We start from the raw sequence: 19,950 nt of genomic DNA on the forward strand, positions 1-19,950 counted from the left end.
ACATAGAAGTACCTAAATGGTTATTTAAAGGGTGTTTTGGAATATATGCTTATATTGACAGATTTAATTTCGTACTGTTTTTAATCATATTTGATTTGATTTTATGGTCTTTAACGTTGCGTTTCGTCATCTCGTTCAACTATAGTATATAACGTAGGTGTAGGTAATATGGCCATCTAACAAGTTTCCTACTATTTTATGTTTAAACGATAGAAATCTTGATACTAGCATAGTAATACAAATTTAGTGTCGAAATTGTTAAACAGATGGTCCCACATATTATAAAACAAATATATATTTAGATAACCCACATAACTATAATAAGTTACTTTTTAAAAGATTTACATTTGGCCACAAATACAGACAAATGTTCTTAATGTGGCCATATTACCTGCACATACCTTAGTAGCTTAATTGCTGTAATTTTCTTAATATACAGTGTGTAAAAGCCAAATGGAATAAATTCATTATTTAGGTTACTGTACATATTTATAAAAAATCCCGAAGCACGTCAAATTTAAATTATAACTTGACATTCTTTAACGTGAAAATGCAACCCCTACCTTCAACCCCCTTAGAATGACAGGTACAACCTCCAATTTTTAAAATAGGAAGTATAGGCTTGTGATATATCGTTTAAAAGGTCTTTTCATTCTCCATTCAAAAATATTGTCGCTTTCAAGTTTATTAAGATTAATTAAGATAAAATAAATTAAAATCATGTGGTTTACCGAAATTCGCTAAAATATACTCAAAACTTATTTCCCGTTTAGGTCTTGATAATGGGAAAGTGAACAAAAACCATAGCAATGTGGTTTTTAGATGGTAACCATTAAAAAACTTTAAAGAATTTCCGTGGCAACGTTATTTTAACACGCATTAGTAAATTGTTTTATTTAAGTTGTCAGTATTTTAATTTAAGTAAAAAGTTCGTTCAATTCAATTCTGAAAAATGGTTAGATTAACGGAAATGCATAAAATAACAGTTTTACAAATGATTGGTTACGGAGATAACACCCGAACACAACAGGAAGTAACTCGCCTATTTCATGAGAAATTTCCTAATTTAGCGCCTATATCCCAAGGATCAATAAGTAAAATAAAGAAGCAGTTTCGCGAGTTTGGTCATGTAAGGCAGATAAAAAAAGCAGCTGCCAATGCACTGAGTGATGAACTCAAATTAGATGTGTTGCTTGAGTTTCAGGAAAATCCACATACATAGAGTAGACAGGCATCTACTACATTCAATGCTAGCCATACATCGATAGTAAACATATTAAAAGAAAATAAATTGCATCCCTATAAGATGATACCTACTCAGGAGCTCATGGAAGACAATTTTGATAGTAGAACTTTTTTTGTGAGCAAATGATGGACATGTTGGATAACAATATTATCCAATTAGAAGACGTTATGTTTTCTGATGAGTGTACTTTTTCACTTAACGGTCATGCTAATCGGCAAAATTGCCGCTACTGGGCCACGGAAAATCCTCACTGGATGAGAGAAGAACACACTCAATACCCTCAAAAGGTTAATGTTTGGGCAGGGATTGTAGGAAACAATATCATTGGTCCCTTTTTCATTGAGGGCAACTTGAATGGCAACAATTATTTGGCACTACTTCAAAATGATGTCATTCCAACGTTGGCAAATTTATATCCTGATCCAGGAAAGCCTCAAGTTCCAGCAAATACGTGGTGGTGCTCCATCAGCAGGATGGAGCACCATCACATTACCAACTTAATGTCCGGCAGTACCTCGATACAATATTTCCCAATCGGTGGATAGGGAGACGAGGATCGATTGAATGGCCAGCGCGATCACCTGATCTTACATTATTAGACTTCTTTTTATGGGGATATGTGAGGAGCCATGTGTACAAAACTAAACCTTCTGATTTAAATGACTTAAAAGAACGAATAACACTTGCGATTAGGTCGATCACGCCTGTTATGTTAAATAATGTTAGAAGATAGTTTTGTTTGAGATTAGGATGTTGCCAAGACATTCGCGGTAAACATTTTGAACATCTACTTCATTAACATTCATAGTTCTTTTTCGTGTTCTACATTTTATTACGTTTTGCATTACATTTTAGTTTTTGATTGTATTGTAGCGAATTTCGGTAACCACATGATTTTAATTTATTTTATCTTAATTAATCTTAACAAACTTGAAAGCGACAACATTTTTGAATGGAGAATAAAAAGACCTTTCAAACGATATATCACAAGCCTATACTTCCTATTTTAAAAATTGGGGGTTGTACCTGTCATTATAAGGGGGCTGAAGGTAGGGGTTGGATTTAATGTCAAGTTATAATTTAAATTTGACGTGTTTCGGGATTTTTCATAAATATGTACAGTAACCTAAATAATGAATTTATTTCATTTGGCTTTTACACACTGTATGAGACGCCCATTTAGCTTTTTATTCAGTTATACTTGTATGGATTGTATACGTCGTTAATATTACGTGAAAATCTCATTAAAAATGCAAAAATAAACCTTTCTACGGTCTTCAAAATTAAACAAGACAAATGTCAAATTCAACTTAATTTTAAAAAATATAAAACTACAAACTTAAGCAACAACGATTAATTTTTTACAACCTTTTTATTGTAAAAAAATATTTCTTGGATAATAATTAAAATTGAAACAATCCCAGGATATTTCTTGAATTTTTCAACGGTTTTACAATAACTTATTAATTATTAAGTAAAATCTACAAACAATATCTAGTGTTTTTTTTTTAACAAATTGTTTCTTATCACCTGAAATTAATTTATTATTTTAAAATTTAAAACAACTACAGCACCTACTCGTCAAAGTCAAACTAAATCAGTATGATGTTTTTCTACAATCTAGTCAACAATAGTGTATGAAAACTAAATAGAATCAAAAATAAATTACATACTATAAATTATTAACCCATATACTACATGCTACTACTGTCCTTCGAAAAGACAATGGATCTATTTGCCTTTAATTAATAACTTAAACTTACCGTTGATAGATGGCGCCTGTGGGGTTTACTGTCAAACATTCGATCAAGATATTTCATCAGTTGCTCGCTTTAAAAGTTTGTTTACGTAGCGGCATAGCATTGTTTTGTTTTTTTAATTAAACATGAATGTTGCTAATTGGAGGTAAGTTTTTTTAATTACAAATCAAATGTGGGCGTTGTACATGATTTGCTAGTCATTGCTTTACTTACGTGTAATTATAGTGGAAATATTGCTTTGAGTTTTTTGTTACGTTCTTGTGTACGGCCATTTTTGTTTTGTTCTTTTAAAAGGACAGTAGTAATAAGCACTACAAAATGGTTATTTTTTTAGGAAACCGTTAAAATTTCATGAGTTAATTGCAAAACTTGAGACAGATGAGATTCCAATGCCTCCTGACGGTATAATTATTTTTCCTCTAGACAATACAAATGATAATATAACAGATTGCGATTCAGGAGACGAGGATGTCACAACAAGAGCTCTTCAGGCTATTTTTTGACGACAACCTATTCAATATGATAAAAACTTATACAAATACATACGTGGCACAAAAACACTTGACTAGTGATGTTACAGATAATGAATTTAGGTGTTCTGTGGGTGTGCTTATTTTGAGTGGGTACGTGGTGTTACCAAAAAGATATATGTATTGGGAAAATCGTGATGATAGTCAGAATAAAAAAGTCACTGGAGCTCTATCGAGAGATATATTTTCCCATGTAATGAAAATTCTCCATGTGTGTGATAATAATCTTCTTCTTCTTCTTCCTTTGCCCTATCCGTCTCGGACGTTGGCTATTAACAAGGCTATTTTGACTTTGTTTACGGCACCTCTGAACAGTTCGGTCGATGTTAGTCCGAACCATTGTCGCAGGTTATGCATCCATGAGTGTCGTCTTCTTCCCGGTCCCCTCCTACTGTCGATTCTTCCTTGGACTATTAACTGTAGCAGACGGTACTTAGTATGCCTCATGACATGTCCGAAGTACTCAAGCTTCCGTTTCTTTACGGTGAAGATTATTTCTTTGCTTTTGCCTATTCTCTGCATTACTTCCACGTTAGTGATGTGGTCTGTCCAGGATATCCGAAGAATACGGCGATATATCCACAGCTCAAAGGATTCTAGTTTCTTCAGGGTGGCTTCCGTTGTGGTCTATGCCTCTGCTCCATAGAACAAGACCGGGAAGACAGTGATAATAATAGTTTGGACAAAACAGACAAGTTTGCTAAAATAAGGCCATTATATGATGCATTGGATAATTTTTTTTAAATCACGGTCCTTTCGAATAAGAACATAGCCTAGATGAAGCTATGGTACCATATTTTGGAAGGCACCCTACGAAACAATTTATACGAAACAAACCCATTCGTTGGGGTTATCAACTTTGGATGGGTACTCTCCGTCTAGGTTGTATTGTATGGTATACACCATATCAAGGCAACTCAGTGCAAATACCAGCCTCATACAAAAACTTGGGTCTTGATTCGTCGGTTGTTTTGTCTTATACAGATGTGCTTCAATCACGCTGGCCAAAAACGAGATTCCACCTTTTAAAATGAGCTAAAAACCAAAGGTCTTTTGGGTACAGGTACAATAAGGGACAATAGAGCATTAAAATGCCCCCTGTTCGCTCCAACAGTGATGAAAAAAAAGGAAAGGGGAACTTACGATTACAGATTAGATAAAAACACAGGAATTGTGGTTTGTAGCTGGTAAGACAATAGTGTCGTTACAATTGCATCTAACTTTTGTTCAGTAAAACCACATCACCTAGTCAAACGGTTTTTCCATAAGGAGAAGAGACACATTTTTGTTTCTCAACCAAATATGATAAAGCAATACAATTCTTTTATGGGTGGCGTAGACCGCTGTGACCAAAACATTAGTCTTTACCGGATCTCTATAAGAGGGAAAAAATGGTACTTTCCGCTAATAGTACATGGAATTGACATGGCAATTGGACCGAAAAGACGGAGCAAGCCTTGATCAGCTTCAATTTACAAGGCAGATAGCTCGCAACCTTCTGGAAACCTACAAAAAAGGTATCAAACGCGGCCCAATACGGTCTTATATTCAAGATATGATGGTATGATCCATTTAGGTATGGTTCATGGTAGGTACGCGGTATCCACCGCATAAAATGAGACCTTACTGTACTTTACAAGTACGTAGTTGTACATCGCAGGCCATTGATGTGAGTTTGAGGTTAGAAAATATTACGACAACAAAAGTGTTATTAAAATAGAATTCTTACAAATTCGTAATACTCACACATGAAACATAATCTTATCTTTTATTTTGTGTGTAACTTGTATTCAATACTTCCATCAACAATGAACTGCAAAATATTAAAAATTTAACGAATTTATTGATTTACCAAAAAGAATTAATTAAATTATTGACTTAACACATCATGTTACCTGTTTAACAGTAAAATATCGGGGATAACTATATTCACGTTGCGCTAGGCGCACACACATCGAATTTGGACGTTCGATAAAAGTTCGATCGAACAAATTCCTTTGGTGACGCGAAGAAACAATGTGAGCGTGCACACACTTCGATCGCCAAACGGCACGACATCGATGTCGTGTGGCGATCGATGAATGTCACCTGTCAAATTCACGTCGCAAATTGTAGCTAGTATTGTGACGTCAGTTTCCCTCATTTTAAGGGTATTTTAATGATATAAAGAACTAATGTAAACAAATAATTATGCAATTGAAGGTAACTTAATGGAATTTTATGCTTTTCAGATCAGTAGTTTCAAGTCAGGTAATTTCTAACAATTTTTTTAGGTGGGTAAAAAACTATTTAAAAGACTGTCGAAAAACATCTAAACTGCAGCAGTCAAGTTATATTTAAATTTTTATTTTAGATCCGACGTAGTTTTTTTCACGATAAAATATAGCAATATGTTTAACATTATAACAGACATTTTATGAAAATATATAGTTAAGTCATCCTTAATAACATAATCTTAAAATAAAATCTTATAATTCTCTTCTCTATAATTTTAGATATTATAAAAATAATTTTTCTATAAGCGAATAACAATTTTTTAACAATAAAGAACGTAGATTGACTCAAAACTAAGTAAAAAATAAGCTTTAGATGCAATGTTTAGCCTATGTTAGCCTATCTATCTCTTGCCTAGCCTGATCTGTTTACATCAGAGCTTTTACTATTGCCAACAGAAACAGTATATCAAAACATTAACTTTAGATATTTCACTTGTAGCCCAGTCTGGTTATGCAAAAATCATCGATTTCACGGCAAAATTTTTCGCAGATATCTGAAGCTTTTAAGCCATAGGTGGGGGGTTACTAGATGACGAATGGATGAGAAAGTACCCGTATTTTTACCTTGCGTTTTTTTAAACAATAATTTATGGTCACAATTTGATTTTTTGTCTATAAATTTTTTCCCTTATATTTTAAATAAACAATATTTATGTCATTTTTTTATGTCAAGAATATCTTTATTTTCCCGTTTTTTAAATTAAAATTGATAAATAATTTACGGAGATATTTGCAAAATAAGCAGTTTTTTTGTACTAATTTATAAATTTTATTAACAAAATAAAATGTTAGTAATACATTTGAACATCGAGCAATTACCGTCTTTTAAATTTGTGCATTTCCCCCCGATCGGTCAAATAGTTTAAAAGTTATTTAATTTATTTATCCCTGAGGCTAAATATTTAAACTATTGAACTTGCTCTATTAATGATGCTAGACACATTTATCAAATTTCATAGGATTCTTTAAGACTTAAACTATCTCAGAAGTTAAAAGCATATTGCGTTTTCATCGAAATTATTTACAAAATAAACGTTTGAAAAGGAGGTATGTTTTTTACTTATAAACAATTGTAATAACTTCTATATTTTTTTAGCTACAGACTTGTACGTACAACCATTGGATAGCTGGTAAAAAAACTCACATTAAAAAAAAAACCTACTATGATCAATAGGAACGAAGTTAGGGACTATTTTTAACAAAATCATATCTCCATTGTTTTTAAACATTAAGAGTAAAATTTGCACAAATTTTGAATGAAAATCTAAACTTTATACTGAAACTTATAGCTATAAAATTCATCCAATTTTTCGAAACTTACAGCCCTTCGAAACGAAGGTACTTTCGAAAGATCGACATAGGAAAGTGGAGGGTATAACTGTTTCAGCTCCGATTTTTTTCGAGATCGGAAATTCAAATTGAAACACGTAGGAAAAATTTAAATTATCTCGGCTTTATTTCAGCTAGAAGCCTCTTTTTTTTTAATCTGAGGTAGCTCGTCGAAATAAGAATAACTATATAGTTTTCACTGGCTGGGAAATATGGAAAACCTCGGAAAAATTGAGTCCATTTCGAGTACGAGGACGGTAAACACATTTATTTATGTTTTTAGATCTGAATATCTCCAAAGATCACAGTGTATACCGTTATCGTGTCCCTACATTTTATATGTATTCATGTGAATAGGAGAAAGGTCATCTATATAATAGAAAACCGGTAATATATCTTAGTATGCGTAAAAAAGGTGGGATGAGTAGCAGCTGCCACGTTCCAAAATTTCGTCAAAATAGTCTCTAACTTCGTTCCTATTTGACATAGAAGGTTTTTTTTAAAAGTAAGTTTTTTACCAGCTATCCAATGGTTGTACGTACAAGTTTGTACGTAGCACAGATATTACTTGGACAGACAGTTGCATAATCTGTTTTGCATAGCTCTCGCATTGCATGGAATTTGCATAATGTAAAGTTGACTCAGTAAGCAAGAGAAAGCTTTTAGCTTCAATCTGCTGTTATTAATCTTGGTGTTTATTTTGTAAAAGATATTGATTTAATTGTCCATTTGAGACTGTCATAATATCGCCTTTACTTGTCTTTTAAATAAATGAAATAGATGTAAATAGAATACCGTTTTTCTATTTTTTGCATATTAAGATTAAAATGATTTATATAATCATACTAAAGAAGTATCTAATTGGTAAAAAAATAATATTAAATTTACATACGAAATTTTTTATTACACTTTTTATTCCCATTATTTGTAACCTTACTTTATACTGTACGACAAAGCTGAGTTAAACGACCTTGAGCCATCAAAAACAAACATTTTTATTATATTTTATTTTTCTTTTACTCTTTTGCTCGGTTTTGCCAGACTCTTGCCGTTTTTTGCTAAAGTTTTTCGATTATCGTCTGCCCATTTTCCCGCCATATTCTGCATAGCAACAACAATCCAATCACCCAGATAAATGCTTCTACATAGGCAAGGCAGCTAAGCACTTAGCCTACCAGTTTGGTAGGAAGGTGTCTGGAAAGTTTGTAAACAAAATTCATAATCGTAAAATGAAAGTTGCATTTTGTGTACAAAGAATTGGAGGTCGCTAAATACGAATATGATAACGACGATGGTTCCCGAGCTACCTAGTGCCCAGGGTGGACCTCATATCCTGAAGGTTTATATTCATTTGTTATTTAAGATTTTTATGAAAGCGTGGTATCAAGTAAGAGTTAAAATATGATTTCTTGAATAAAGATACAAAAAGTTGTTTATTAAGTAAAAAAATCATTAACAAATAATCGTATCATTTAAATTTATTTTTTCCTCTGCCCTTTCTGTATCAGATAATTGATTTTCTTACCAATTTTCCATATATTTGAAATTCAATCCAGCACAATTTTTACATTCCAAATTGTAAACCAAGCTATTCTTTGTACATCCACATTTTTATATAAAAATGGTAATTTTCATAATATGTAATTTGAAATAGAGCGAGGAGAAAAATCGCACGTTAACAATTGTTCATATGCACATATGTTGTTTATATGCACTTTGGAAATGCATTTTCCCTACGCACAAAATGCAGTTTTCATTCAACCATTGTCATGAGACTTAATAGCTTATGAATGAAAAGTCCTGACAAGACTATGACATGGGACAGGCGGCACGAGGTCTCATGGCAAAAATAGAGGTTAAGCACTTTAGAACAGGTTATGAAAGTAATAATAATATGTATGAAAGATGTACAACAGTTCGTATTAAACATTATTACAACCATCATGAATTTTGTACGAACAGTACGAGATTCATAGATAGACTGAGCCTCTCTTTCTCTCCATTTCTTTCTTGCTCAAGGCAAATTTAAGTTGTGTGGTTTAACTCCAGTGGCGCATCTAGATATTTGCTTTGGGAGGGTGTAGCATTTGAAATTTATTGGAATCCCCTCGTATATGTGTTAATTGAAATCCCCTTATATATGCATTATCATAACGAAGAATTGTTTCAATGTTTCTTAGTCCGTATCCTTCAATTTAAAACCCATATAATCTTTCGTTCTTATTTTAGGTCGCCGCCGTCGATCATGAATCATTTTATTGTTTATTTATGTCACAGGCGCAAATTCTTCGATATTTCTTTGTTGAAACCGCCCGATATTGCGTTTTCAAATTAATCTACGTCTTAATTTCCGTTGTGTTTTGTTTATACCCAAAGTGGTTTGTTTATTCTAACTGATGTGAGCAATTTTTTTAGATAATTTCGTCACTCTCGGTAAGGCCGGCCGCTGTTAAAGGCTTGTTTAGTTTTATTGGAGTCCGAATTTTCCTTCAAATTCGTAATGTTTTGTGTTTTTCGCCATTTTTCATGGGAAAATGTATAGTATAGTAGCAGTTGTATGTGAAGTTAAAATGAGGTTGAAAAGATTGGTCATTGAGAGCAGACGTCGGTGTGTGTGGTTTGAAGAAGCCGGCAAATTTGTTGAAAAGAAGATTTGTATCTAAGAGATTTGCGGCGTTTCCAACAAATTTAAAAAATACCCACATGGTTTCAGTTTTTTAAAGAAGCAGATTTTCGAAGTTTGTGTCCACTGCCAACTTTTAGCCTCAATTTTGTTTGTCCTTGGTCATCGTTCCAGACTATAGATGCAGTTTTTTGGGTGGCAGTAAACCTACAGTGTAAGTGAAGTTCCTAACCTAAGAAATTTTAGTGAAACCCAGGTAATTTTTTTTGTTTGAACTTTTAAAGGAAAAATAAAAATTTTCTAATAATAATTGCTTTCATAAAAGTTTAGGAAATTGTAATAACTAAAATTGTAGATGTTAGGGCGAGGCCTAGCTTGCTGTCATTTTAATTGTTCTCAGTTTTAAGATTTAGTATTAACATATGACAGTTAGCACTATTTTTGACATTTGGTAAATACCTAATCATATTTGAGATTTTGTTTTTGTTTTTTAAAGAAGGTTAACCACTATGCATAGTTTAGTTAAAAAGATATTTTTTTTTGATTTGTAATAATTTATTTCTGCTACAAATTGTCGCCCATTAACAATTGCAAGTTTTGTAGTATCTCCAACTCCTGGAGATTGTAAACAGATGACACATGTAAGTCTTTTTTGTATTTTTGTATTTTGCAGCTATTGTCATTATAATTTTGTATTGTCTTTTTTGAGCATTCTTGTGTTCTCTATATTTTTATAACTGTTTGTGGTGACACAAAAATAAATGTTAAATTTTGTTTTTCAACATTTTGTTTATTTTTTTAACTAACTCTTATTGAGTTTTATTTGAAAAAGATATGTTTTTTATGTTTGATAATTATATCTCCAGTTACAACTAGCTGGTTGTAATAGGTATAATTAGGCACCTCAAGTGGCGCCCTATATTAAATTTCTTGAGGTGTTTCCGGTTTATTTTCATTTTGATTGTCCCAAGAGATTTATGACCCTTTATTTCATTTTTCTGTAGTTGCCCGAATTAAAACCCCCTTGTCTTTCACTTATCCACGACCCCAGCTCTCCTACTAAAACCTGAGTGCCCGTTCGCACAAGTAGCGATTATTTTGCTTACCCTTCTCCACCCCCATAGTTTCTCTTCCCTCAATTTTCTACCCCTTGTATTAATGCCCCGTGTGGTAGGCAAAATATATCGTTACAAGGGGAACTTCCAACTTAGGGAGCCGGAATTTCCAACTTTTCTTTAATTTTGGACCTTTCTGGGGGGAAATTTCCCTATTTTTACCCCTGTGTATCCGCCCTTGCTTAACTCAGATTTTTTGTATAGTAGTATTAATTTAATATATTGACTGGCATATATATTTCAATAATAAAAATAACCATTCCTTTTCAAACTTCTCGCTCAAAATATTTTTATATTTTCAAATTTTCTTATTTATTTGTTTATTTACTCAACATATTAAACAATTTATATGTCTATCATCATTTTGTCATACATTCATATTTATTGGTAACATTCGAAATGCTTTTTGACGACTTTCTGTCTTTTCAAATGTATCTCATGCCTCCGCTGATCGGGATTGACATTCATTTGTTATTTATTTTATATATATATATAAAAAAAACACACTTATAATATTATTGGTTTCTAGTTAATACAACTTATTCCGCAAATAACAAGACAACGTTGTTTATTCAAAATACATTCAAAATATAATATCTTACAGTCATCAAATTGTTATTCAGCCTAAAGAACAAACAAATGGTTAAATTAGACAATATATTTAACTAAAATCATATATAGGTATCTCTTTATATTTCTATGTGCTTTAAAAACTTGTTAATCTATACACGACATTTAAACTGCTACGAATGGAAACGAATCACATGGTCAAATGGTCACCATATTGTTCTGTTACGAAATTCCGATATTTCGATTTACTATATAATATTCGCACGGTAAAGCATACACAAAAACTGTCTTATCAAAAAGGGAGCAATTTTAGTGTAATATTAACTTAAGTTATTAAAACGAGCACAAAAAAGTTTCAAAAAATATATTAAAAGTATGATTAGTTAAAAAAACTCGTCTTCGCAAAAGGTAAAGGCACATAGTACCAAAATCAGCATGATATTCGCGTGTCTAAAAATAACTGTCACAAAGAGTCTATTGGCGGTACCAAGCCTTACTTTAGGCCCAATACCTATCTTGGAAGCCCAGTAGATGAGGACTTTTATTTTTTAAATACTCCTAAAACCAGAGTAGCCCAATTTCAAAACAAAACTGAGCAATCTGCTATGCTCCTTGGGGTGTAGGTTCCAAAACTAATAAAACTACTTACAAAAAGGATATTCAGCAGAATAAGAAGTCCCAAAATCTGCAAAATCGGAACAAAAGCCAATTTTAAAAGATAGTTTACGTACTTTTAGAGAAGACATCGAGAAATTTGAAGTACCTCGGTAATGCTTATCAGAAACTAAAAGAAGGAAATTCTGGATAATAAGGGAGCAGATTCTTGACACTAGCATGGTTATCATACTATCGAAACTTTCAACTATTTCAAAAACAAGTAGAACTACAACATTCTCTACAAAATTTTATAGTTGCAAAATACTCAAGAAATCAAGTAAGTCGTGAGTCCTAAGAAAGTGGAAAGAATATTACAAATCCTTATTGACGGAAACAAGACCACATCGCGAAATAAATTACAGAGACTTTAAAACAGATCCAATAGACGAAGATGAAGTACAATCAGTCAGTGTGGACGAGAGACAAACCTCAAAGAAAATGAAAAATGGGAAATCCGCAGTACCGGAAAACATCCCCATTGAATTAATAAAACTCGAAATCAACACTGATAGAATTGTTGGCGGAGATATTTAATAAATGTCTAATCAAATAAGAAAATATTCTAGAAGCCAGATTTTCTAGGGATTCATCTGCATTTACACATACTATTAACCAATATAAAATATAGAACTATGCACTTTCTGTCCGGATAGGGGGTGCAGATACAACTCTTGCACCCCACTGCCCATGCCTTTATCCCAAAAAGGAGATATCATTACCTTATTGGAGAGATTATGACGTTCATGAGGAAATAAAAGATCAGAGTGGATTCAGTTCTGGCAGATCTTGATAATACATTTGTACTTCAACATATTATAGAGAAAAGACCAGCCAGAAATTTACCGAATCATCACCTAAGATTTCGCTGACTTAGAGAAGGCCTATAATAGAGTACCCTTAAAGACAGTTTGAAATATTGCCGAAGGCAGGACTAAGTAATGCATATATCAACGCTACAGCGAATACATACATAAATGCAGAAGGTAGCGTTAAAATGGAGAATACAATTTTAGATTCATTTCCCGTCACAAAACAGCTTGAGGCAAGGATATTCTTTTTTCCAACTCTATTCAAAATCTATATTTAGGAAGCATTAAACAACTGTAAGAGAAAATGCACAGGGATGGGAATAGAACTGGGGAAAAAGTACATAACAAATCTTTTTTCGTAGACGATCAAGTGATTATGACAAACGATAAGGAAGACATCGATTATATGATTCGAAAATTAACCGAAGAATACTAAAATTGGGGACTCACGATCTCACGATCAACATTAACTAAACGGAATATCTTAGAATAAAGAATGAAGAAAGAGATCCACAACTATCGATTAGAGATATAAAAACATGCGAAGAATTTAAAAACCTGATAACAGTGATAGCGTAGGAAGGAACATTCAGCAGAAAATACAACAAGGACGAAATGTGGTACAAACACTAAACTCAATATTTTGGGGTAAAAACGTGGTAGAAATAGACTATCTAAGAAAGGGATGTTGGATATCCAGACTTGATCACATTCCAAATGAAGAAATAAGAAGAATACCAAGAAGAATAACGACATATAATGCGAATAAGCAGAACGGATAATAGGAAAATATCAGGCTGATTTCAGAGGTATTAAATTGAAAATTCATCAGATTGAAACCCTAAAACAAATTTTGGGAAGAACACTGGAATATGACAATGATACTTATCACATATTTATAGACTAAAAAGCAGCCTACGACTCTATGAATAGAAGAAAAATTCTAAAACCTCTTGTTATAGAAAACGACGTGGTCGAAGCAGTGAACAAATTGGTATACCTGGGAGCGCTCTTTAACACTGAAAATAATACTACGGCAGAGAAAAACCGGAGAATTTGCACGGCCAACAGATGATATTTTGGACTCAATCTCCTCCTTAAGTCCACAATTATATCGAGAAATACAAAAATAAAACTCTACAAAACAATAATCTGAATCTATGGAGCAGTGAATGACAATGGAGTGTGGAGAAGACGATACAACTTAGAACTTTATAGAATATACCAGAAACCAGATATCGCAAAACATATTAAGATAGGACGTCTGGGGTGAATAGGGCATGTACTGCGGATGGAACAAAATGACCTAGCTAGAAAAACGCTCCGCATTGGTCAGAAAAGAAGAGGAAGACCCAGAACAAGGTTCCTTGATAACATCAATGAAGACATGAGAAATATGGAAATACGTTCTTGGCGGAGGAAGGCCAAACATGACTGTAGACGAATTATTTCACGTTATCAACCTCCGTTAATGGGGACGGCAGAGGAAGAAGAAGGAGGAAGGCGATGCGATGGTTAGGGATGACGGGAAAAATTATTTGGGAGGCTAGAATCCACGCAGGTGTAAAGCCAGAATGGAGATGATGAGAAAGACCAGCATTAGAATGAAACGAAGAAATCGGACGAATAATGAGAGATAGAACCATAAATGAGGAGGAATGGACCGACCGAAAAATAACTTTCATACCAACTTAGGATTTGTGTAACAATTATAAAAATGAAGACTTATTAAAAGTAACGTTTATTTTATCGTTTTTTTTTTCTGAACAATCATATTTTAAGTATTTGGCCTAAAATAGAGCTATTATTATACAGGTATATTTATAATTTGAAATATATCTTTTTATCTATACCTTTGGTAATTTTCTGTTTCCTTTGCTCTATAACGTAATAATTTGTAAAACAATTATTGGTAAAAAATGAAACCAATAATTTCCGTTTAAAAATGTAATTTTGTCCTCTTATTATTCGAATTTTGTAAATAAAACACCACCCACTTTGATTAATAAAACAGTTTCATAATTGTATTCTTTTTTAATCTAATATTTACAAAAGGTTCCTAAAATTACTATCTGAATATAAATTGATACAAAACAGTCAGTATAAAGCTTATATTCTATATGAGTGCCTTTAGTATTATTCACAAATGAGTGTTTTTTTCATCTTGTTTAAAAATAAAATAGTGACAAATGACAATAAGTTGATTTTTATAGCTACAGTACTTATAAATCTTCAGCAAAAGTAAGATTTTAATTTTCTAAAAAACTTGTGCAGCTATTAATGACTAACAAGGTCTATTATATATATACTGATATAAAAAAAAAAACATTAAAAATGAAAATAAGTAACCAAAATATTTAGGCATTTACTAACACACTAAAAATATTGTATTCCAATTTAACATGTATAAAATATTAATATGTATATAATGTAAACAATAGAAATGGATGATAAAACTATGAGAAAACATGACTGGCCTTTTGGCTTTGCCAGTGCCATTAACTTAGGAAAAAAAAACAAGGTCTATTTACATTTTAGCGGTATCTCAAGCTTTTATAACGCTCCCAATTCATCATCGAATTTTACGTTTTTCTTCATATGATGTACATAAAATGTTTTTATATAATAACTGTTTATTTCAATTTTTGTCTGTAGAATAACTTTTTATTTTATTTTTCTTGTACTTCACTGGTTTAATTCGAAAGTGGTGGTAGAGTATGTTTCAACTGTAGTGGCGGAAATTTCTAGGAACAGAAAAGCCTAACCAAACAAAGCAGTGGCGTTCCAAAAAATACTTATGATTTAAATCAAATTGTTAAAGATAGGTACACACAATTTATTAAACAATGATATTAAATTATATTTCTGGCAATATTGTACTACGTTTTAATACATATTATTATATCACATACATATATTGTCTGTATGTGAAACCATAGATACGTATTACAGATAACAGTATTAATAAATATTAATTACAAAGATTATTTTAACTTTAAAACCTTTATTATTTATATTATTACTCACTTAAACGTCACAAAGATAAATAGAAGAATATACGAAATAATTGTAATAAAGTAAAAAAATAATACATACATACATACAGGACAGTTTGGAAAACTTATATTCACATAGGTTACATAGGTACATCGTATTGTTAAATTATATTATTCACTTTCATAATCAGATGCACTGTCGTCGTCACTAGAATCATTTAAATCAATCCTTAATTCATCAGTAATTACATTTATGCGACGTTCACTTTCCAAATACTTATCTTCAACCTTGACAACATGTTCACACACTTTTTTCCAGTTATCTACAGTTATTCTAGGAAATTACTGTTCCACCAACACTTTTACGTCTTCTAACTTAAAATAAACTTCGTTTTGTTTTGCAACTTCATTTTTTATTTGCGCCCAAACCATTTCTATAGGGTTTAAGTCTGGATGATATGGTGGAAGTTTTAAAGAAACATGTCCACATTCTTGCAGCACTTTGTCAAATTTATATTGAACAAGATCTTGTTTGATGAGCGGTTTTAACATTGACGTTACAAATGGTAAATTTTTTTTGTCAACTAAGATATTATATCTATTTTTTTAGAATTACTGGTGAGTGCTTTATAAATTTGTACATTATGATATAACGCATTATCAGTAACAACAACAGATCCAACAGGCAAATTGGGAATTAACTGTTCTTTCATCCATTTTTCATAATTTTCTGAATTCATATTATCATGGAAATCTCCTGTCTTAGCTCCTGACTTAAAAATCAAAAGAGCATTCTGTATAAAACCCATCTCCCCACCACCATGTACGATAACCAACCTACTTGCTTTTGAAATGTTTTTGAACAATCCTTTGCCACTATCATCTCTCCTTAGCTATTTGGCGTAGTGTGTCCTGCATGTACATAGGTTTAATTAACATATACAATTGACTTACCTTCACTTCTGTAATATTTAATTTTGTCCAAATATTTAAATCCCTTTCGTTTTCTTCCATTTAGATCCCAGATCTTTCACAATTCTGTAGAGAGAACTCACACTTCCAGTCCATTCGTACACCTCTTCAAGCCTTTTCTGCAAAAGCTTCAATGATGCACGACAACGTTCAGTCCCATGAAAATGATGAATGGTATTTCTAATGAACTGTTTGTCATACTCCCTTAAGTCTGTCACGGTTGATTCTTTTTAGCAATTGTGGTATCTTGAAATTTTAGTGAATTATTTGACTCTGCGTTTGTTAACATACTCGCTTGTTGAATGATCCTTTCTACTGTACGTAAAGATACTCCAGTAGCCTCACTCACACGTTGTTTATTACTGGTTCGATTATCTTCAGGAAATAGTATTTGCCTATATTTAAATACATTGTAAACTATTTCTTTGGATTCTGGTGTCAATCTGATCTGTTTACTCGTACTATACTTAACCATCTCCATTCTACAAAATAGTTCTAATACGCGTGTTCCAATTCTTGTTGAGATTCGACAAAATAATGAGACTAAATTACGAACTCGTTTGAAATACAGTGACTAGAAATTCTCGGAAATAATTCTTATCAGTTCTTTATATGTCCTTAACGAGCCGTTAAGGAGTCATTAATAATGATTTTATAATTACGGTTTTAAGGTGACTGATACTAAATTAGAAATTAGAAACTTTTACCAAACTTTATAGAGTATCAATTGTTAAAGATGATATTATAACAAACAAAAAGTTTGGTATCTATAAAACAATCTGTGTATTTAAGTGAGTAATAATTTTGTAATTAGTGCGATTTCAAATAATTTAATTTGATAAATATTGTAACGCCACTGCATGGGTCTGATCATAGATATTCTATTGTCTGCGCGATTAACTATTTCGTGGAAGGGCTCGCCACTTGATTTGAAATAAGCTGTACCTAGACGGCGACAGTATTTCATGAGTTCACATGGTATTCACGTAGTAACTCCGTCTGTTCAGTAGACGGAGTATATTAGTAAACTTATTTTCTCTTGTTTGAGACAAAGACTGCTAAACAAAAAAATCAAAATTAATTAATATTTGTTAAAACTAAAAGTTGGTGTTGCAATTAATGTATACAAACTTTTTATGCTAGAACCTGAGAGATACACACATTTTTAAATTTATGGGTACTTATTAAAGAAAAATCTTGTAATGAATAAGAAAATAATTTGCTTAGTGATTATTTAGTAAGTATTCCACGTATTCGAATTCGAGTGGGCGTTCATGAATTTGCACAAAATGGAAAAGTTAAAAGTGGTTCATACAATATAACAGTTTAGATCGTCCTCTATGTAAATTTCCTATGTCTCCCCACCACTTAACCGCTAAACTGTGAGTATTTTTTCGTGTAGAAATCGCCGCTTCCCCTAAATACCTATTTGAACAGAGACATTTGACAAGGGTATAAAAAGGCCGTAATTCTTAGTTTACGGATAAAATCCGAGAGAAGCTTATACCGTCGGCAATATTTGTAGCAGTTTTTTCCTTTCAGAAAGGACAAACTCGTGAGAAATAAAAAACAGTGGAATATGCTACCTTATCTCTCTTAGACCCGGACGGTCTGCGGTAATATTGAATAATGTCATAGTGTGGGAGCGTTTTTGTAGAGACGGGCCCATCAAAAAACAATGAATTATGGTTTACTGTTTTGATGGTAGGTGAAAAATGTTGTACAGAAGGGCCAGACGTCTATCGTTCCTACTGAGCTATTGTATTCATGAATATTATTAGTTTTGTGTAACAATAAAACACTGAAAACTTTGTTTTCAAAACTTCCACAAAATTTATTATAAACTCTTATCACTACAGCTGTTTCGGTTGATTGCCTTTTTGCCTCATGCGTTTACACTTTATAGTCTTAAATGAAATATGTTGAGGAGGGAAGAACTGTTTGTCTTAAGTTGGTCATTCAGAATTATATCTGTGTTTTTTAATTTGTTAATTTCTATAGATTCTAACAAAGATAGCTTAAGGCCTTTATTTTGAATGTGAAGGACGAGGAGCATGGAAGGAGCCTCCACGCAAGTGATATTATAAAAATAAAATGCCACTGGCGATCCCTGGAAGCGCCACTCGGGCGGCCAATCGTTCCACCACTGGATCCGAACAAAGTAACGAGAATCAATCAATCAAAACTCAGAGCCTAAACTGACAATGATGACCATAAACATTGAGGGTATTACTTGTAATAAACAGGAAATTTTGTCTGAACTGTGTAAAATCCACAAGTGTGATATATTATGTATACAAGAGACTCACCGTGACTTATCAGCACATAGACCTAGCGTTGAGGAAATGCAGCTTATCATTGAACATACAAGTGCTAAACATGGAAGCGCCATCTTCGTGAGAAGAGATATTGACGTAACATCAGCTAAAAAAACATGCTACAACGACATTGAAATTCTGACCGTCGAAATAGGAGCCTGCACAGTGACATCTGTGTATAAACCAACTTGGAGAGATTTTGTTTTCTCCCCTCCAAAAAATTTCGCTTCTCAAAAAACCAGATTCATTCTCGGTGATTTTAATAGTCATAATTTTTATTGGGGCTACGCTTCAACTGATAAAATGGAGATCTTGTGGAATCGTGGGCTGAACAAAACTGCCCTATTTGTTCCAAAGCAAAATATGGAAGAAAGGTTACACACCTGATATCACCTTCATCAGCATGTATTTAGAGGACCGTTGCGTTAGGAAGGTATATAAGCCTATACCGAAGACTCAACAACGTCAGAGCACAAGACAAAAAGTGGGGTGCAAACCCTCCGGTCTTGAAGACAACAGCTGAGGCCTTATGTTTCTCAATAGAGGAATATGCTTGTCCCGTCTGGCGTAGATCTATGCGCTATATAAATGAAACGTAGAATAATTACCGGTTGTATGAAGCCTACCCCTCTACCCCTACTGTACCGGGAGCTGGATTCGCATCACCAGACGACCGTAGATGCGCCTCACAATATGTGGAGAAGTTCAGGCAAACTTTCGATGAAAGGCACCGATTGTACGGGTTTGAC

Source organism: Diabrotica undecimpunctata, chromosome 8 (assembly GCF_040954645.1).
Source record: "Diabrotica undecimpunctata isolate CICGRU chromosome 8, icDiaUnde3, whole genome shotgun sequence".
NCBI classification, from domain to species: Eukaryota; Metazoa; Arthropoda; class Insecta; order Coleoptera; family Chrysomelidae; genus Diabrotica; species Diabrotica undecimpunctata.